The sequence below is a fragment of the Bos javanicus genome, chromosome 2 (genome assembly GCF_032452875.1).
Source record: "Bos javanicus breed banteng chromosome 2, ARS-OSU_banteng_1.0, whole genome shotgun sequence".
Classification (NCBI taxonomy): Eukaryota; Metazoa; Chordata; class Mammalia; order Artiodactyla; family Bovidae; genus Bos; species Bos javanicus.
In genome coordinates this window covers 33,616,369-33,638,751 of record NC_083869.1, presented here as the reverse complement: position 1 = coordinate 33,638,751, position 22,383 = coordinate 33,616,369, and the positions used below count along the sequence as shown (strand labels likewise).

The 22,383-nt window shown below is 37.1% G+C and overlaps 1 long non-coding RNA gene across 2 annotated transcripts; it reads left to right on the top strand.

Annotated features, from left to right (window-relative positions):
* Positions 1–548: 548 nt before the first annotated feature.
* LOC133235529 (uncharacterized) lies at positions 549–21,225 on the top strand. 2 transcript variants are annotated; one of them, XR_009732582.1, is made up of 5 exons: positions 549–1,204; positions 3,108–3,147; positions 3,735–3,819; positions 11,576–11,606; positions 20,330–21,225. It is a non-coding gene; the product is annotated as an uncharacterized LOC133235529 (long non-coding RNA). The 2 variants fall into 2 exon arrangements; XR_009732585.1 differs by lacking the exon at positions 549–1,204 and adding an exon at positions 1,211–1,379.
* The last annotated feature ends 1,158 nt before the right edge of the window (positions 21,226–22,383 follow it).

The following is a 22,383-nucleotide window of genomic DNA, read 5'->3' as shown; positions in this document are numbered from 1 at the left end:
ACAGGAGATCAGTCCTGGGTGTTCATTGGAAGGACGACGCTGAAGCTGAAACTCCAATACTTTGGCCACCTCATGCGAAAGTTGACTCATTGGAAAGACCTTGATGCTGGGAGGGATTGGGGGCAGGAGGAGAAGGGGATGGCAGAGGATGAGATGGCTGGATGGCATCACCAACTCGATGGACATGAGTTTGAGTGAACTCCAGGAGTTGTGATGGACAGGGAGGCCTGGTGTGCTGTGATTCATGGGGTCGCAAGGAGTCGGGCGTGACTGAGGGACTGAACTGAACAATTAAAGGAGAAGCCATGTCTTATCCTCTTATGTAATCTAAACATGCTAGTTCAGTTTATAATTAGAGGAATAGTATGAAAATCAAGCCTCTGTTTAAACAAATAAAATTTTAAATATTACAAACTGAAAAAAATAATCAGAATGAAAAAGTAAAAAATGAAAGATGATTTTTCCAAATAAAAATATAAATATGTATTCAATTATGTTTAGTGGCCTACCGTGTGACAAAAATTAGAGTATAGTTCAATTCTTATTATATTAAATGTGAGAAAACATTCTCTAGAAAAATCATATGAAGTAATATGATTGTATGTGCACTGGGTTTAAGGTGTGGTTTTGAGTTGATTTTTAGCTATTATACATAAATAAGAATATAGAGAAAGACAAAACTTGGGTCAGAATGCCCTGATGAATAATGCATATTAGAAAGCAAAGTGGGCACCAAGGGATGTCCAGATGAAACCTGATTGCCTTTCATGTCAATGTCAAAGTCAATAAAATGTTCAGTTTGCATCTCTAACTGGTCTGTGGTGTTGGAGAAGACTGTTGAGAGTCCCGTGGATGGCAAGGAGATCCAACCAGTTAATCCTAAAGGAAATCAGTCCTGAATATTCATTTGAAAAACTGATGCTGAAGCTGAAGCTCCAATATTTTGGCCACCTGATGCGAAGAACTGACTCACTGGAAAAGTCCCTGATGCTGGGAAAGACTGAAGGCAGGAGGAGAAGACAGCAGAGGATGAGATGGTTGGATGGCACCATCGACTCGATGGACATAAGCCTGAGCAAGCTCCAGGAGTTGGTGATGGACAGGGAAGCCTGGCGTGCTGCAGTCTATGAGGTCATAAAGAGTCAAATACAACAGAGCAACTAAACTGAACTGAACTGAACTGGCCTAGCTCAGCTCTGACAGCGTAAATAAACTTTTCATTTAACATATATTTATAAACTCAGCCAATATCATCTCTTGGGGAAAGTCTTATTGATTCCATATAACTATATATTTAAACATGATTTCTTTCAATCTTCAAAGAAAGTTCTATCATGCTGGGCTTCTGGTGAAGAAGCATCTGGCTACATGAGTAGCAGGTATGTATCTCTTCGATTACATAATTAATTTTCTCATAACTTTTATCCTCCACATTAAAAAAAGCTGACTTAGAAATCCACCCTTAACAAAGAAACCCTTTATCCTATTCTTGTTTCCTTTCTTTACTGACCCATGTTTTCTTTTAGTAGAACTCTTTGGCTCAGCATCTAAGAAAAAATGACTTTCATTAAAATGATCATTTCTGCCCTTCCCCATAAAATTGCCTTGAAAACTACAAGCAGAAATCAATAGCAAGCACTCTACCCTGAAGGGTTCACAGATTACTGAAGATTCACTTTCCACTTGAAAATAATACTCTTAAACAAAACTGAAATACCATTGATTAAGGAGGAAAGACTTAAATGCCATTGGTTTAGATATAGTTTTAAGATGAAATGTTGAATTCAAAGTTATAAAATACCACTTTTACAAGGGATAAAAGTGAATAGAAATAGACCAACATATAATAAAAAAACAGATTTAGTTCCTTTGAGGCATTTCTAAAACCTGAGAGGCCACTGGGGAAAACAGACAAAACTAGTTGCTAAGCAAGCATTCAACCTGTTTTCCCTAAATCCTGGCTGGTAATCATGATGTTACTAACATCTTTAAATTTAGGGAAAAAGGTGGAAAATGAGCTATGGACTGTGGTTTTATTGCTATGACAAAAATCCAATCAGTGTAATATTAAATATAACGCTAATCTCCCTATATGATACAGTAAATGCCCAGAATTTAAAGAATGCATTTCCCTTGATGAATTTATTTAAGTCTTACTGAAGTCTGTGTAAAGACTATTTGGTTACAGAAAAAACAGTATGACTCTGAAAATAAATACTGACTTTATTTAATTAAGGGAAAATTTATGTTCAGTGAAATGCAAATTGAGGTAGTTTGTTGAATGTGGACCAGTACAGGGACTCATATAATCAATACCCCATTGAAAATAGACAATATGTCCACCACTCTCCAAAGTCCCCATGTGCCCTTTCCCAGTCAATTCCTACTCCCCTTGATCCAAAGGCAATCTGTTTTGACTTCCATTACCATAGATTAGTTTGTTTTTCCTAATCTTGAAGTCTATATAAATGAAATTGTGCAGTATTTATTTATTTATAAGAATAAATCTTTTCCCCAAGTTTTGAGAGCCACTCATTAGCTTTTTATATCAATATTTTATTTATTGCTGACTGGTGCACTGCTGCTGACCATTTGTTGTTGTTCAATCACTCAGTCGTGTCTGACTCTTTCTGACCCCATGGACTGCAGCACACCAGGTCTCGCTGTCCCTCACCATCTCCCAAAGTTTGCCCAAGTTTATGTCCATGCATCAGTGATGCCATCCAGCCATCTCGTCCTCTGATGCCATCTTCTCCTTCACCATTTATTTAGCTATTTTCCTGTTGGTGAATATTCACGTTGTTTCCTGACTTGTTGCTGTTTAGTCACTAAGTCATGTCTGACTGTTCCAAGTCCATGGACTGTAACCTGCCAGATTTCTCTGTCCATGGGTTTTCTCAGGAAAGAATGCTGGAGTAGGTTGTCCTTTCTTTCTCCAGGGGATCTTCCCAACCCAGGGATCAAACCCACGTCTCCTGCATTGCAGGCAGATTTTTTACCACTGAGCCACCAGGAAAGCCCATTTCCTGACTTGGGCTATTACAAATAAAGCTACTGAAAACAATTTATACAAATCATTTTATGGATATGAATTTTCATTTCTCTAGGATAAAGACTTAGGAGAGGAGTTGCCAGACCACAAAGCAGGTAGGTTTTCATTTTCTAGTGAAACCTAAACAATTCTTCAGTATAACTCTATTTTGTAATCCTACTAGCAATGGATGACAGCCTCAGTAGCTCCACATCCTTACCAACATTTGATATTGTCAATATTTTAATTTTACCTATTCTGGTGGGTGTTAAATAGTATCTTCCTTTGGTTTTCATTTACATTTCCATTTTCAGGTGCTTATTGGCCATTTGTGGATCTTTCTTTTGTGAAATATCTATACAAGTCTTTTGACCATCATTTTCATTTATATTTTATTATTGATTTGTAGACACATACATATATTTGTTCTATCTACACACACATATAAGTACTTAGTCAAATAAATGCATTGATGATATTTCCTCCCAGGCTATGTCAATTTTCATGCCTTTAATGAAATTTTTTAAGTACTACATTTAAGTTTTTAATTTTGATGATATACAATTCATTTTTATTTTTAAGGGTAGGGTCCTTTATATACTTTCTAAGAAATCTTTGCCCAGTGAAAGTTAAAAGACTTTTTGGGTGGTTATTTCTAAAAAATTTGTAACTTTAACTTTTATGTTTATGTCTATAATGTTAGTTAGCGTGCGTGCTCAGTCATGCCAACTCCTTGCAATTCCATGGACTGTAACCTACCAGGCTCTTCTGTCCCTGGAATTTTACAGGTAAGAATACTGGAGTGGGTTGGTTTCCTATTCCAGGGGATTTTCCTGACCCAGGGAACGAACCCACCTTCTTGGTGGCTCCTGCACTGGCAGGTGGATTCTTTACCACTGTGCCACAGGGGAAGTATATTGAGGTCTATAAACCACACCAAATTAACTTTGTGCAAAGTACAATGTAAGGATCTACTTCCTCCCATGTATTTTTTCAGTTAATTTAGCTCATTTATTGAAAAGCCTCATCTTTCCCCAATTAAATTATCCTGGTGCCTTTATCAAAAATCAGTTAACTATATATGTGAGGATCTATTTATAAACTATTCTGTTCCATAGATCTCTTTATCTGTATGTATGCCAACAGTTAGAACTGGACATGGAACAGACTGGTTCCAAATAGGAAAGGAGAACATAAAGGCTGTATGTTGTCACCCTGCTTATTTAACTTATATGTAGAGTACATCATGAGAAATGCTGGGTTGGAGGAAGCACAAGCTGTAATCAAGATTGCAGGGAGAAATATTAATAACCTCAGATATGCAGATGACATCACCCGTACGGCAGAAAGCAAAGAGGAACCAAAGAGCTTCTTGATGAAGGTGAAAGAGGAGAGTGAAAAAGCTGGCTTAAAACTCAACATTCAGAATATGAACCTCATGGCATCCGGTCCCATCACTTCATGGCAAATAGATGGGGAAACAGTGGAAACAGTGGCTGGCTTTATTTTGGGGGGCTCAAAACTCACTGCAGATGGTCACTGCAGCCATGAAATTAAAAGACGTTTACTCCTTGGAAGGAAAGTTATGACCAACCTAGACAGCATATTGAAAAGCAGAGACGTTACTTTGTCCACAAAGGTCTGTCTGGTCAAGGCTATGGTATTTCCACTAGTCATGTACAGATGTTAGAGTTGGACCATAAAGAAAGCTCAGCACAGAATTGATGCTTTTGAACTGTGGTATTGGAGAAAACTCTTGACAGTCCCTTGAACTTCAAGGAGATCCAACCAGTCCATCCTAAGGGAGATCAGTCCTGGGTGTTCATTAGAAGGACTGATGTTGAAGCTGAAATTCCAATACTTTGGCCACCTGATGCGAAGAGCTGACTCATTGGAAAGGACCCTCATGCTGGGAAAAAATGAAGGCAGGAGGAGAAGGGGACAACAGAGGATGAGCTGGTTGGATGGCATCACTGACTCAATGGATATGAATTTGGGTAAACTCCAGGAGTTGGTGATGGACAGGGAAGCCTGGTGTGCTGCAGTCCATGGGGTCACAAAGAGTCCAACACGACTGAGCGACTGAACTAAACTGAACTGACTGATGTAGGCCAATACTCATTTTCATGATTGGTTTATGTATAGTAATTGTTAAAATCATGTGGTTAGAATTCTCCAACTTTGTTCTTCTTTTCTGAGATCTTTTTGGCTATCTATATCTTTTGCATTTTCATATAAATTTCTGAATCAGCTTGATACTTTATATCAAAAATACGCTATAATTTTGTTAGGATTACAGGTCAATTGTGAAGACTGGACATCTTTACAACATTGAAACTTGCAGTTCATTTACAAGGAACATCTCTCTATTTACTTATTTGCTGTATAACTTCTCTTAATAATATTTATTATTATTTTCCTGTAGATATTTTGCATGTTTTTGTTAAATTTATCAACAATAATTGGACAAACTGACATTACATGATTCTGGCAATTCTGAAAATGATACAACATATAAACATTTTCAACTTGAATCAAGTTATGAGGACTCATCAAACAAATCCAGATTGAGCATTCTATAAAACAATGAGTTTGTACTCTTAAAGAATATCAATGTCATAAAGACAGGAAAGGCTGAGGAACTGATTCAAATTAAGAGATGAAGTGGGAGGTTGGCATGAGCAGATGTAAATTATTATATATAAAATGTATAAATAACAAAGTCCTATGGTACAGTATAGAGAACCATATTCAATATCCTAGGATAAACCACAATGGGAAGGAATATTAAAAATATTAATATACGTATAACTGAATCACTCTACTGTATAGCAGAAGTTTACACAATAAGTCAACTATAATTCAAAAAATAATTTTCAAAAAAGGAGACTGCAACATATGATAATGGTTTAAATTCTGAATGGTTAAAAACTAATTAGCTAATAACCTGGGTGAGTTACAAGCTGGAATCAAGATTGCCAGGAAAATATCAACAACATCAGATATGCATATGATACACCACTCTAATGGCAAAAAAGAAAAAGGAACTAAAGATCCTCTTGAAGGAGGAGAATAACAGAGCTGCCTTAAAACTCAATATTAAAAAAGAAACTAAGATTATGACATCCAGTCCCATCACTGCATGGCTAACAGAAGGAGAAAAGGTGGAAGCAGTGACAGATTTCCTCTTCTTGGGCTCTAAAATCACTGTGGATGGTGACTGCAGCCATGAAGTTAGAAGATGATTGCTTCTTGGCAGGAAAGCTATGACAAACCTAGACAGTGAGTTAAAAAGCAAAGATATCACTTTGCTGGCAAAGGTTTGTATAGCAAGGCTATGGTCTTTCCAGTAGACATGTACAGTTGTGAGAGTTGGGCCATAAAGATGGCTGAGCACTGAAGAATTGATGCTTTCAAACTGTGGTGTTGGAGAAGACTCTTGAGAGTCCCTTGGACAGCAAGGAGATCAAACCAGTCAATCTTAAAGGAAATCAATCCTGAATACTCACTGGAAGGACTGATGCTGAAGCTGAAGCTCCAATACTTTGGCCATCTGATGCAAAGAACTGACTCATTGGAAAAGACCCTGATTCTGGGAAAGATTGAAGGCAGAAGAAGAGAGCAACAGCGGATGAGATGGTTGGATGGCATCACCGATTCAATGGACATGAACTCAGGCAAACTCTGGGAGATGGTAAAGGACAGGGAAGCCTGGCATGGTGCAGTCCATGAGGCTGTGAAGAGCTGGACATGACTTGGTGACTGAACAACAACAATTAGCTAAAAGACAATATTGGGACACCTGACAAAATTTGATCATAGGGTGTGTTAGATAATGGTACTGCATCAACATAAAGTTCCCTGAATTTGATAAGTAAGCTGTAGCTACCTAAATGTGTTTCCTTTTTATTAATTTATAAAGCATTGAAGTACTCAAGGATGAAGGGTCATGATCTATGCAGAATTTTCAAATGGCTTAGCAAAATAAGTAAAGAGACATAAGACAGCAATGTGTATATATGTTATACGGAAAATACAAAGATAAAGCAAAGGTGGCAACTTGCAAAACAGGTTCATCTATATCAAGGTAGTGTGAGAGTTCATTGTAATATTTGGCAACTCTTCTGTATGTCTGAATATTTTTCAAAATAAAACTTTTAATTAAAGTGATAATAGTAAAGTATCACTCTAAAGTGATAATCTTTTCTGTAAATTTTCAAGAATAATGCAAATTTGGTTGTACTTGAAAGAAACCAGTAAATTTTGCCCTTTTCAACTGTCAAAGATTTCTACCTTGTCTAGTTCACTTTTCTTTGTTTGGAGATAGGACAATATTTTTCTAGAATAAGGAGCTGAGGAAGAATGCAGGGTAAGGGACTAGAAGAAATCACTCCTTAACTAAGGATGCTCTTTTCTATAACTTTTCATTAAGGATAAATTGTCAATAATGTTGACCGAAGATCTGTGTATTTCTTCTCTCTTAGTTGATTAAAAAGGGGATGGACACATCTTCATTGAAAAATATGTGACTACCCACAATAATGCAACTTCTATTTCCACATATCATATAAGTTCTTCAATATATTTATTCAGGTATTTCTTTATTCTGTGAAATTTTATTTAGCAATTATAAAGTGAATGGGACACCATAAGTCAAAAGGAAAAGAAACAGATAAATGTGAAGGGTATAATTTCTCATGCCTTAATATTTTCCCCACATCCTCCTGGTAATGTTTTATCATGGGCAATGATCTTGAAAACCAGGGGTAATTTAAAACGAATAATTAGTGGGATCTGGAAGGGAAAAAGGATTTTTGTGATTACTGTTATTCATAGGCTTTTGTCCCCTTTTTGAATTGTACCACTGCAAAAGCTAAATTTACTTACAAACTCAATTTTCACAGACAAAGATGATTTCCTTTATGTTTGTGCTGGATCTGGGAAAATACAAACAATATGAGAATACCAGCTGTACCACTTTCATCTAACTTTCTTCTGGAAAAATAATTCTTATTCCTTAATTTTGATTTTCTGATTCTTGCACTTTCTCTTCAAATTTGGAGATCAATTTTCATTTAAATTCATGACAACTGATAAGTTCACTTCTGAACTTACAGTCAAAATCTGAATAAATTAACTAACTGCTTTTTAAATTGTTTTCATTAGAATGTTGATAACTTTATGCTTAATGCTATCTGTCCCAACTGTTCTGGAGTTGTCCTTCCTTCTTAATCTTTTAGACAATTAATTTTACACACAAAGCAAGGCTAACTGCATCACAGGATTACAAACAGATAAATACATATGACTAAAGCCTAACAGAGAAGATAGCAAAGAGATGGCTGTGCACTCACCCTGTGCACACCCAAGGTTTAAAAAACAGATTCAGAGATAAGTATCCTTTATAAGATCTTTGAAAGTCAGAGATATCCTTTAAAGAACTGGTGGCATTCAACAAGGAACTCAGTCTCTTTGCCTTTTGTCCATTCTGCTCCCATGACTCACCATGGTCCACAAAGTGGTTAAGGTTAATTCCTTTACTGAGAGCCTTTAACATGGTATTTATAGAAAGATTCATTTGTAGTCTTGTTTCAAAGAGGTCAGCAGGTGCAATATATTCTTTAGAGGAATTCTGACTCATTTCTCCAGATTGCAAGATATTGCCTTTGTCTACACAGTAAGCATTTTAGGCATCACAAGAATGAGTGGCTACATTTTTAAGCTCGTCATTCTCAGGAATCTAAAAACTGTTCATGAAAAATATGTATTATAGAATGGATTACGCTTTGAAAACCCTGATACACAGTGACAGATATAGGTTGTATTCAGAGTACTCATTCATTTAATTTGTCTGGACAGTCCTGGATTTCTCCTGTGCTCCTGTTATAATTATTAATAACTTGCCCTTTCACATTAAAAATAATCCTGCTTTGGATTATAAATGATACAGTCACCTTAGCTACAGTGTCAATATTTGGGTATTTATAGTTACATATTTTCTCCAAATCAGTAGGTTTCAATTAATTCCACATATTTGTCTTAAATAAGATTTATCTTGATTTCTACTAAATCTAGGAAGGAGGAAAGGTGAACTGAGCTTACACTTCACTGTGACTTGAGGAACTATTGCTTTCAAAATGCACTGGTTTCTGGAATACTATTCTGGAACTGGTGCAGTGTAGCTGAAAGATAGCTGTGCAGAGAAAAATTGTAAAAAATTACCCAGACTGCTGACATTTTCAGGGCAACTATACCTAAAACAAAACGAGCTTCAGCATTTCAAAATAGGTATAAAAATAAATTATACAGAATGTGATTGAGGCCATAATCTCCAGAATAAAGTCCCGGGAATTTCACATTTTAAATTTTCAAGAAATACTGTTGATATCTTCTTTTACCTACTGACATCAAAATTTCATTCACATTTTTTACTCAGTCACACACGTGGCTCCAAATTTCCTTTTGAGCACAACACTCAGTAAGCATCTCAACTTTACAAGTATTTTTAACTCAATCTCTTTTTCACATTTTTTTCAAATGTTTATGTAATTTTATTTGTTAACACTTACATTACACTTACTGGGTACCAGGAACTTCTGTAAGTGCTGTTACAAATACAGAAAAATTTAGTCCTCATAAATCCCTGCAGGATAGGTCCTATTATTATCATGGTTCCCATTTCACTGATGATGAAGCTGAGGACGGGGCAACTAAGTAACTTGCAGATCACACGATGTATATTTCAGGATTTAGACCTGGTCACCTGACTACGGAGTCCATGATCTTAGCCACTATGCTAGGCTTCTTTTTTTTCTGTGTTTTTGTTTTACCATTTTAACCATTTTTAAGTGTACAGTAATGTTCATTATGTGCACCCTGTTGTACAACAATCTTTGGAACTTTTTTTATCTCGAACAACAGAAAGTTGATATCTCAAACTTCACTTTGCCTCCTCCTACTGTACTCTGGCAATCAACATTCTACTTTCTATCGTTAACAGTGTAACTGTAGTCGACACCACATAACTGAATTATTTCACTAAGCATACTGTCCTTAAGGTTCATCCATGTTGTAGCATGTGTCAGAATTTCATTCTTTTTCTCAGGCTGAACAGTATTCGCTTGTAGGTATGCATCACACCTTTTCATTCATCTCTTGATGGACACTAAGGTTGAGTCTACCTGTTGGCTACTGTGAATACCATTACAATGAACATGTAGGTGTGAAAACATCTGTTCAAGATGCCGGTGTTTCTCTTGAAGGAATATCTGAGTGGTATGCTCCTTCTTTATCATCCCTTTCAAACAGGCAAAAGACAACTTGCACGTTATTGAAGAAGTAACAGACCGATCAAATGGTTAAGAGAGTTTGCCTCAGGTTTAATTCATTTATATATTTATTTAGAGAAATTATTTGTTAAGCAACTACTTCAGGCATGGGGCAAACAAAGGTGAATTTAAAGTATTTCTGAAACACCAGAAATACGTGTTTACTTAATTGCATTTGAGAGAAAACTAGGAGCCTCAAAATTTAAAACATTTAAGTGTCTAAAATCCAGAAACAATTTACATTTTTCTATTAAGATGGAACTTAACTCTAATGTCAAATCTGTGTGCATTGTGTGCACTGTGCGTTTTAGAGACCTTCCATGGGCAGAAGGGGGCCCGAGGTGGTGCAGTAGAGCTCTGAGGGCAGAGGCTCTGAGAGAAGACAAGCTACACTTAAATCACAGCTTTGTTATATTTCACCTGGGTAGCCTTGGGAAAACTTACTGACTTCACCTTTTCAATCTATAAAATGGGAATAATCAAATACCTACTTCATAAGATGTCCTGAGGATTGGGGTGAAAAATGAGATTCCACAAGATTAGTGGCACATTGTAAGTACCCAATAAATGAAAGTTTTTAATATCAATTAAAGTGCTCATACCACAGTCTCCTACTTAATTCATCCCAGTTACAGAATAACATGTACGCTGCTATAGATAATTTGGGAAGCCTAGTCTTTGAACTCATTAGCAAGATACCAGGGTACACAAATACAAATAAACTAAAATCAACAAAAAGAAAAAATTTCAAGATCTGATTTTTATTTGAGTTATGACTAAAATGGGTGTGTGGATAGAAGAGGGTGGTTATTCTAATTCTGGAACAATGGAGTTGGTAGCAAGAAGGCCCCCTGCCTGGTTATAAGTTCATTACTTTAGAATAAGTTTTCTGGGTTTTTTTAGTGCATGTTTGTTGAACTCTTTAACAGAGTTAGCATAATTACTTCAGTTCAATTCAGTTCAGTTCAGTCGCTCAGTCGTGCCCGACTCTTTGCAACCCCATGAATTGCAGCACGCCAGGCCTCCCTGTCCATCACCAACTCCCAGAGTTCACTCAAACCCATGTCCACTGAGGCGGTGATGCCATCCAGCCATCTCATCCTCTGTCGTCCCCTTCTCCTCCTGCCCCCAATCCCTCCCAGCCCCCAGACCCTGATGATTACTTCAGCTAGAATGAAAAGATAATACCTGGAATTTCTTGTTTGTTTTTTCTCAGGATTCCAACATGCAGCTAAAATAATTAAAAGGTCAGTTTCATCTTCATTTTTTATATTTTAATATTTTAATTCTATAACTTCAGATATTGTAGCTAAAATCTCTAAGCACTCTCTTCTGAAAAAAATTTAAAATGTTACTTGTTATGTTTCAAACGTCATATACGAAGTATTTATGAAGCTTCTCTTGCCTATTTGTTTACAGTTGAGGTTAATTTTCATTTCTGTAACTGAGCTATAGTTCAAACATTTAGTTTTATTTTGTATTAGTGAAGAAAACTCAAGAGTAGTGTAAAATTCTTGGTAAAGATTTAGAAAACATATTCACCATTCCTCACATTTTCAAAAAAAACTCAGATTAACAACAAAAAGTACTAACAGAATTCTTTTAAGTGAATTATGCTCCAGAGGGAAGTTAATCATTTAAGTTATTGGCATCCTCAAAGGAGCCAATATTTAAAACAAATGCTGTGTAACTCGCACTGTACTCACATTGTTCTGACCTTATTTAAAATAATGAACATTGAGGGGTATGAAATTTTAGTAGGACGCCTTCTGCTCAACTCTTGAAACATGAACTGTGCAAAGAAACAAGTCCTGCAATTTTAGAGTGAGAACTAAATAGACGCCAATGAATAAGACAGTTGAAACTATGCATCATTAGTGGAATTTTTGTGTAGTCCTTCCTTCATTCAGGGAGCAAATTCTGAGAATAGCAATTTGGGAATCCATAAATCCTACTGAGTCTTGGTTAAGTGACATTCATTATAAAGAACACCTGGAGGGAAAACCTGAGAATTGAGTCACAGCTAGAAAGATCAGATTACCTGAGCTCTGCATGTCCTGATTAAGTAAGCCTAGGAAGAGAATGATCTTTCTCTGCAGTCATTTCGATAGTATTATATTGGGATAAAGTTAGCAGTCTATTTAATACTGGTTGAGTTTCTGTTGCTTGTATATTTCCTCACATATTTTTGTGTAATTTTGAGTAATTGATATCATTTGTAATTATAAGTACAATTTGGTTGAATGGCATCATTGACTCAATGGACATGAGTTTGAGCAAACTCTGGGAAATAGTGAAGGACAGGAAAGCCTGGCTTGTTGTAACCCATAGGGTTGCAAAGAGTTGGACACGACTGAGTGACTGAACAACAACATTTCTCTTACATGGAATCCTTGCTGGAAGTTTATTTATTATGAATTTATTACTTGTCATGCTTATCACTTGATTCTAAACAAAGCTATAAAATTTGAGATATATTTATATATATGACTATATATTCATATGCAAACTACTGAATAAAAACTTTTCACTAATCAAGATTTTCATCAGAGTTTACACAGACAATAAGCAATACTGAAAATAACTTAAAATCAAACCCGTAAACAGAAAGGGGGAAAAAAAAAAACTTCAAGGAATGCTCCTAAACACTCAATAATTGGTATGAGTTTCTGAATCTGAGGCTTGGAAAACTGCCAGAAAATCACTGAAATGAGAATGTGAATGTGAAAAGGAGTTTTTGGAAGCGAGAGCCTGGTGTAGGAAGGGGCATCTACACTGGACAGTCCTACAGCTCCTTCAGTTCAGTTCAGGGCGCTCAGTCATGCCCAACTCTTTGCAACCCCATGGACTGCAGCAGAGCAGGCCAGGCTTCCCTGTCCATCACCAACTCTGGAGCTTGCTCAAGAGCTTGCTCAAACTCATGTCCATAGAGTCAGTGATGCCACCCAACCATTTCATCCTCTGTTGTTCCCTTCTCCTCCCGCCTTCAATCTTTCCCAGCATCAGGGTCTTTTCAGATGAGTCAGTTCTTCGCATTAGGTGGCCAAAGTATTGGCATTTCAGCTTCAGCATCAGTCCTTCCAATGAATATTCAGAACTGGTCTCCTTTAGGATGGACTGATTGGATCTCCTTACTGTCCAAGGGACTCTCAAGAGTCTTCTCCAACACCACAGTTCAAAAGCATCAATTCTTTGGCACTCAGCATTCTTTATAGTCCAACTCTCACATCCAGACATGACTATTGGAAAAACCACAGCTTTGACTAGACAGACCTTTGTTGGCAAAGTTAAGTCTCTTCTTTTTAATATGCTATCTACGTTGGTCATAGCTTTTCTTCCAAGGAGCAAGCGCCTCTCAATTTCAAGGCTGCAGTCACCATCTACAGTGATTTTGGAGGCCCCCAAAATAAAGTCTCTCACTGTTTCCATTGTTTCCCCATCTATTTGCCATGAAGTGATGGAACCAGATGCCATGATCTTAGTTTTCTGAATGTTGAGTTTTAAGCCAACTTTTTAACTCTCTCTTTCACTGTCATCAAGAGGCTCTTTAGCTCTTCTTTGCTTTCTGCCATAAGTGTGGTGTCATATCTGCATATCTTAGGTTATTGATATTTTTCCTGGAAATCTTGATTTCAGCTCCTGCTTCATCCAGGCCATATAGCTCCATAGGCTCAGCAATATTGAGCACTGTTAGCTCTAAATATTTTCTATACATTATCTGACAGAAATTTTGGAGTAAATTCAGTGATCAGACAGTAACATACTATTTAATGAGCCAACAAAAATTAAAATGAATACCAAGTTTTATTATACACAGGAAATATGTACTTAAGTGGAATATAATCTGACAAGAGGAACCAAAGTTTTGGAAAATTCCATGAACAGAGAAGCCTAGTGGGCTATACAGTCCATGGGGTCACAAAGAGTCTGACATGACTGAAGTGACGGAGCATGCACGCACACATGCACCAAAGCTTTTTAAGGTACAAAGTTACCATTTTACTCAGCAATTATATTTCTAGATGTACACAGTAAGGAAAAATTAGTATGTTTTTATAATTGTAAAGACTTAGAAGTGTTAGTGATCAATAATAAGATATTGTTGGTCATATGTTACTTCCTTCAATGTAACACTTTGTGAATATTGAAATAATTTATAGACTTGCCATGTAATACATATTATACAATCATTAAAACACATACCTGTTCAGGATAAATTTTTCAGTGAGGGAAACAGGATAGAATTTGGTATAGTTAATGCTATTCTGATCATGTAAAAAATGGGTGTGCACATATGTAAGTGTATGTGTGCGTGTGCATTATTTGTATAGAAAAATTATGGACCATATGCATGCCATGATTTCAACAACGGCTATCTCTGAGGTTCAAGATTATGTCTTTTATTCTATTTGTTCTCTTATTTTCTTTCTTTTTTTTTTTTTTTTGACAGTGGAATTAATCCACTTTGAGAGAGAGTTAGAGACATGAAATCCTTGCTGACTGAAATCCTGTGTCAGGATATGACTGATGAAGTGTCTGCTGATACCATACAGACCTTACAATCTCAATCCATGACTCAGAATTGGGACAAAAGAATTAAATGTGTTTGGAGACACATGTAAGTACAAGGCTGTTTTCAGTGTGTGAAGAAAGATAGCAGAAAAAGACATCAGAATAACTGCAAGATTGCTGAGAGAAATAGCAATAACCTCAGATATGCAGATGCCATGACCCTTATGGCAGAAAGCGAAGAACTAAAGAGCCTCTTGATGAAAGTGAAAGAGGAGAGTGAAAAAGTTGACTTAAAACTCAACATTCAGAAAACTAAGATGGCATCTGGTTCCATCACTTCATGGCAAATAGATGGGGAAACAATGGAAACAGTGAGAGACTTTATTTTGGGGGCTCCAAAATCACTGCAGATGGTGACTGCAGCCATGAAATTAAGATGCTTGCTCCTTAGAAGAAAAGCTATGACCAAACTAGACAACTTATTAAAAACCAGAGACATTATTTTGTTAACAAAGGTCCATCTAGTCAAAGCTACGGTTTTTTCAGTAGTCATGTATGGATGTGAGAGTTAATTATAAAGAAAGCTGAGCGCTGAAGAATTGATGCTTTTGAACTGTGGTGCCGGAGAAGACTCTTGAGTGTTCCTTGGACTGTAAGCAGATATTATTCAGTACTGATTTGAAGGACTGATGTTGAAACTGAAACTCCAATACTTTGGCCACCTGATGCGAAGAACCAACTCCTTGGAAAAAAAACTCTGATGCTGGGAAAGACTGAAGGCGGGAGGAGAAGGGGACAACAGAGGAAGAGATGATTGGATGGCATCACGGACTCAATGGATATGAGTTTGAGTAGGCTTCAGGAGTTGGTGATGGACAGGGAAGCCTGGTGTGCTGCAGTCCATGTGGTTGCAGAGTTGGTCGTGACTGAGTGACTGAACTGAGCCGACCTGAAGCTTTTATAAATATTTTATCATGTATATTCAACTAACAAGATGCATGGAGAGCTAGGATGGCTTACAAACCTGCATTTATTATTATAAGCATATGTAGACATATTCTCTGTTTTACTGACCTGTGTTTGCCCCCACCAGAATCAACTGACTGTGCAGGCATTAAGGATTTATCTGGACTGTCCTGACCACCTCTCTCCTTCTAGGTGAACCAAAGAAGCCTGAGTAGTTGTCTTATCTTTTAGAAAAAGCTACAGGTTATTAAGTATTAAAAGAAATTGTATCATAAAATATAAGCTATACGGCAGCAAATTAAGCCACTCAACTAATAAACAACATATGTTGGTAATTTTTACATTTCTCATATCTAGATAAAGGTTGTTGAATGAGAGAGACTTCTCTAGGATGTGCTATCTGACATTTTCATCAGCAAACAAGTATATTTTTTTGGTTCTTTAAATTTATTTTTTTGCTCTCCTTCCATTTCTTTCCCTTTTTAAAATAAGTGCATTGATAAGTGCTTTCAGACAGTTTGACTCTGAGTGGAAGAGACAGACATAGAAATAAATTATTACAAGGTAATTTCATAGGTGTTCTTGTAGAGACAATGGGAAAAAAATGTTAAGACAAGTTGGCTGAGAAATTTAGAGATCATATAAAGGAGAGGATGGCAGCCTTTGGGAGGAGCTGGGACGCATAAGACAGTAGGGTGTGTAGTAGAACTGAGTCTGACGTTTGGCCCAAGATGAAAAAAACTGGAGATGTTTTAAATAAAACAAGGATTCTTCATGCCAGTAAATTTATGATTCCCCTGTTAAATATTTTGGTAAATTTCATTAAATCGCATAGTTTTGCCAAGAATAAAACCTTCCTTGTACGAAGGAGAGAGGATAAGAACATAATAGGGCTTCTGCTCCTGAATCACACTACCACACACATTTCCTTCTGGACCTTCTGGATAAATACTGGACACATAGTAGCTGAGGGGTGTCCTTCAGTACAAATGTCCCCAAACCTAAGTTGACAGTCCAAAACAGAGACACTTTTAAGAGCAAAAAAAGAGCACCATTAATAACAATGCAAAGATTATAAGCACACAATAACTATCCTCACCCTACCGAAATCGAATTATATGCCAGATAAAGATTCATGCTGAATGATGGTCCTATTTAAAATACAAATTGCCCAGGATGAAGTTTGCTTCATTCATTCACCCTTTGGTGAAAATTAATCAGATACACACCTCATACCACCAGTAAGAATCTATAATTAATAACTAGAATTAGGACACGTAGGATGTGGTAAAGTTTAAAAGTATAAAATATTTGGAGGCAGCAAAGTTTGCAAGCATAGAAAATTCTAGATTTTAAATCTCAACTCCACTTTGCCCAGTGATCATCAGTTCTCTACTCTGAACTTTATTTTAATCTGTAAAATGGGATATCTACTCCCAGAGCTGTCATGAAAATTAGATAAAGTAATTTATATAGTCAGTCAAAGAAATGGAACTTGATTAATCCTTTGGGAGAAGATCTATATTGGGTGAAGGACGATAGTTCATATACTACAACCAGGAAAATTAAAACCCAGAGTGCACAACTCTGTGTATAAAAGACTAAAATAAATGTACAGCTAAACATCAACTGATTAACATGATTAAAGAAAATGGGTGGTGTCCATAGAAATTTTTAGCAAAAGCAGAAGAAATTTTAAGTAATTTAGCTAAGAGAAATAAGTCGAAACCTGATTAAAATTATTCACACAACATACAATTTTGTTTGGCTCTACTATTGATTTTATTGAATTAATGGGATCTTAATTATACCCTAAGGATATATTCAAAACACTTAGGGCTCTGATTTCAATATGAGATCTTTTCTAACACAAATAGTGTTCCTTTTTTTTTTTTTTTAAACATATAAGCACCTTGTTTAGTTTTTTTCCTAGATTTCATTCTTTATTTGATCCTTGAGAAATTGATTATGAAACCACCATCAATTTTATACTTTAATTTTTTTCATCATGCCCACCAGCTTGAGTCATTAATACAGATTTCATGGATTAGAAATACAAATGGTATTTTTAACACAGAGGTTAGTATGAGAAGAGATTTTTAATGACAGAAGGTCATTTTAAGTTGTCTTGAACCCATGCAGTTATTACGTGTTTCTCAAAAGCAATATTTCAAACAACAAATAAGAATTAATGTCCTATCAAAACAATGAATGACAATAGAAATGCTCCTAATGATTCTCAGGAAGGAAGAAAAAAAGGAGACAATAAAACCAGCAATGGTGAGATTCCACCTGCTGTTTTCTGACTCTTCATCCTGGAGGAAAAAATCAGGTAAACAAAAGCAGGGTGGCCTGGGCAGCCTTGCCAGGCTCACCAGTGTGGTTCAGTTTGAAATTATTTTACAAACTGAGTGCAACTAAGTGCCAAAATGCACCCCAATCCTCTCTCACTTCTTCCAAATTCTTGCTCACCAAGCGCCAGTCCAGGCTATTTTACCCTTTTTAGAAGTAAATGTAGGACTTCCTTGGCGGTGCAGTGGACAGGAATCCGCCTGACAATGCAAGGGACATGGGGTCTGATCCCCAGTTGGGTGAGGTCCCACATGTCATGGAGAAACTAAGCCCATGTGCCACAACTACTGAGCTTGTGCTCTGGAGCCCACAAGTCACAACTACTGAGCCCAAGTGCCACAAGCACTGAAGCCCAGATACCCTAGAACCAGCAAATCATAACTACTGAGCCCCCGTGCTGCAACCACTGAAGCCCGTGCACCTGGAGTCTATGCTCTGTAACAAGAGAAGCCAATGCAATGAGAAGCCCACACACCACAAGTAGAGAGAAGCCCTCACTCCTTGTACCTAGAGAAAGCCCTCATGTAGCAACGGAGATCCACCATAGACAGAAGTAAATCAATGAAGAGAAGTAAAAAGTAGTGTGAGACACTCCACCCAACAGTGGAAACCACACACAGGAGAGCTTGTACACACACGTGTCCATTTAACAGACTAAAGGGCACAGGGGCTGCCTCTGTCCTAATTTAAACTGTCGCAGAAAGACTGCTTTGGTTTTTTCCAATTAGATATTTTACATAAATTATAGAAGCAAGAGGACGATACGAAATAGTCACGGCAATAGAAGGCTGGTACTCGGTTTTCTTGTAACCCATCTGTGACAAGTGGCAATTTGACCTTCCTAATTATTCAGTAATAGGACAATTTCTTCACTATGGTGATTAATGTCTTACTGCTGCCTGATTCTATTGCTTCTTGGTGGTTCTATAATTTTGCTAAATGTGGACAGCAGAGTCGGAGAAGGCGATGGCACCCCACTCCAGTACTCTTGCCTGGAAAATTCCATGGACAGAGGAGCCTGGTGGGTTGCAGTCCATGGGGTTGCTGAGTTAGACATGACTGAGCGACTTCACTTTCACTTTTCACTTTCATGCATTGGAGAAGGAAATGGCAAGCCACTCCAGTGTTCTTGCCCGGAGAATCCCAGGGACGGGGAGCCTGGTGGGCTACCATCTATAGGGTCGCACAGAGTAAAGAGAGAATGTGTTCATTTGACAGTAACAATTAAGAATTATTATTTATATTTTAATAAGCTAACTTTAGATTTAACACTCATTGACTGACCCTGAAATTGAGCTTCACTGTCAATTAAGAATTCTCAAGGAAACAGTGAGGAATGAGATGTTCTACTAAGTTCAAAATGCCAGTACTATCTAACTTGTAAGTTCCTGCGGGAACTATGTGAAACACAGCAATGAATTCAAGTTAGAGGAGAACTTTGGCTGCTATACAGATATAATTGGAGACACTAGTAAGCATCATTTTGATTTACTGGTGACTGAGTGACATGGGTAACTATTGATTATTACTACTAATTATTGAGAATTCCTGATCAATAGCTTATCATTTTTACTATTTTTCTAGCTATCAGCATAGCTACAGACTATGAAGGTTATTTAATAGCTTATTAAGCAAAGAAACAGGTCCACTAATATAACAATGTTGAAAATTGTTCTTAACACTTTAGAAGTATTCTTAAGAAGATAAGAAAAATCAAAACATCACACTTTCCCTTTAATTACACTTTTCACAACCTCTCCTGATGTTGATCTGTTTCTTGTTTCCCCAATTCTATGGTTCCATTTCTAATCCTCTCTTCATTCTTTGTGTGAATGCTAATTGAGCACATAGTTCATACCAGACAGTTTTCCATACATTCTGAACTTAGAAATTAATAAGACTTGGCATTTTCTTTGAATGAGCTCAAAATTAACAACGACATATAATGACACGTAGCACATTCTGGGTGCTACACTGGAGTTGAGAACCAAGGGTGGGAGAGTTGCAGCGGTTCAGGAATAAATAGAAGGAGGCATCAGAAGACTTGTTTTAATCTGCCTTTGGAAAGATGATAATGGTTTCTTTAGGGTGAGAAGCTGAGGGAAAGATAATCTAATCATTGGGACTTTGTTTATTATAGATAAAGGAAGACTTCTGAAGGGTGAACAAGGCTATGGTGACATAAAACGGCATGGCTTCTTTGAGAAACTCTTGAGCAGTGAAGTATTATGGGAACATAAGATTTATAAGAAAAACAAAGTTGCCAAGATTCAATTAATTGATACTTATCAAGCACAGTTTATGGGCAAGAAACCATACTAGGAATAATGCCATGTACTTTGTTCTATATAAAACAATCAATCAGCCTAACAAAGTAGATGTTATTTCCAAATATACAACAGAAAAGGATATTGAGGCACCAAGAAGGTAATCTTGATTGAGTTCACCTAGTAACTGTCAGAACTGGGAATCCACCTAGTTCTCTAAACACACTCTACTTAAAAACCCAAGTGAATTCAACTCTGAAGGCAACAAGTATTAAAGAGTCCAGAACTTTATTTGTGAAAGTTTAAAGGAGTTAAGATAGATTTTTAAGCCAAATTATGACCTGAATACGTTGAGCTGAAAATATGAAAAAGTTTTTAAAGGCTTGGGCATCATCACTTAAGTGTGACTTGCTAAGTTCATCTCTGTGGGGTGTAGGGTTCTCCTAAGGATAATAAGAGCATGTATCTTACAGGATTGTTGTATTCATTATTTAGTATATGAAATTCATTTACAGGGATGCCTGACTCTGATAATTATCACTGTTTATTTCAGAAATAGCTCTCTGCTGGTATACTGGAGAATGAATTGCAAAGGGAGGGAAGCGTCTGTTCTCCTCTAGAAGAAGGATGAAGAGGGCTTCAACAGGGCACTTGGCAGTGATGGGAATGTAGGGTTGTCATTAGGAAATGTTTCAAATGTAAATAGTGAAAGGAATTAGTGAACAATTGGTTTAGGGAGAAGAGAGAGAGGAAACAGCAGAAAATGACCCTGAGGTTTCTAGATTAGATGGCCAAATGAATGTTGATGTCTTAACATCTCATACTCCAAACCGCTACTTCCCTGTGAATCAATTATTCTAGGACTCTCTCTGCCACTGACTGCCAGTAATTGATTTAGTGACTATTTATAGCCAAAAAATAAAAATGAAAACAACATTGGAAGCCAATAGAAGCCAGAGAAATTAGTTCCTTCCACTAAATCTAGCATATGCCTACAGCCCTAAGCTGACCCTGTTCTCAAGCCCCTTGAGTGAGAAAGTAACTGAGCAGTTATTTCTCAGGCTGGCAGATAATTCAGCTTCTTTTCAGCACCAAACCTGCTTAGAGGTAAACATCGCACACCCAAATTTTTAGGATATTTTGTTTTCACTTGGAAAATGAAGTAAAGTTTTCAAACTATGAGGAGGAGTATTGAGAAATCTTATTTTATCAACAATACAATTGATCAAATCTAAATTCTATAAAATAACTACTGCTAAGTCACTTCAGTCGTGTCCAACTCTGTGCAACCCCATAGACAGCAGCCCATCAGACTCCACCGTCCCTGGGATTCTCCAGGCAAGAACACTGGAGTGGGTTGCCATTTCCTTCTCCAATGTATGAAAGTGAAAAGTGAAAGTGAAGTCGCTTAGTCGTGTCCGACTCTTAGTGACCCCATGGACTGCAGCCTACCAGGCTCCTCCATCCATGGGATTTTCCAGGCAAGAGTACTGGAGTGGGATGCCATTGCCTTCTCCTTCTACTTCTCCTTCTACTCGAGTCTCCTTCTACTAGAGTATATGAAATATACTCTTTGCAACCCCAAGGACTTTAGCTATCTATAGAATTTCCTAAGCAAGAACACTGGACTGGGTAGCCATTCCCTTCTCCAGGGGATCTTCCCAAGCCAGGGATTAAACCTGGGTCTTCTGCATTGCAGGCAGATTCCTTACCATATGGGCCACTAGGGAAGCCCAATGAAATTTAGATATATAAAAGAAAAATGTAGTTTATGTTACTCTTGTTACTAAATACTATTGGACAGAACAGAAAAATGTACAAACTGAAAATTTAAATGAACACCAAAACAAATTCTAGGCAAGATGCTCCCTGGCAAACTTTATTGTTGCTTGAATTACACACACACAAAATATGCTTCAATTTTTCT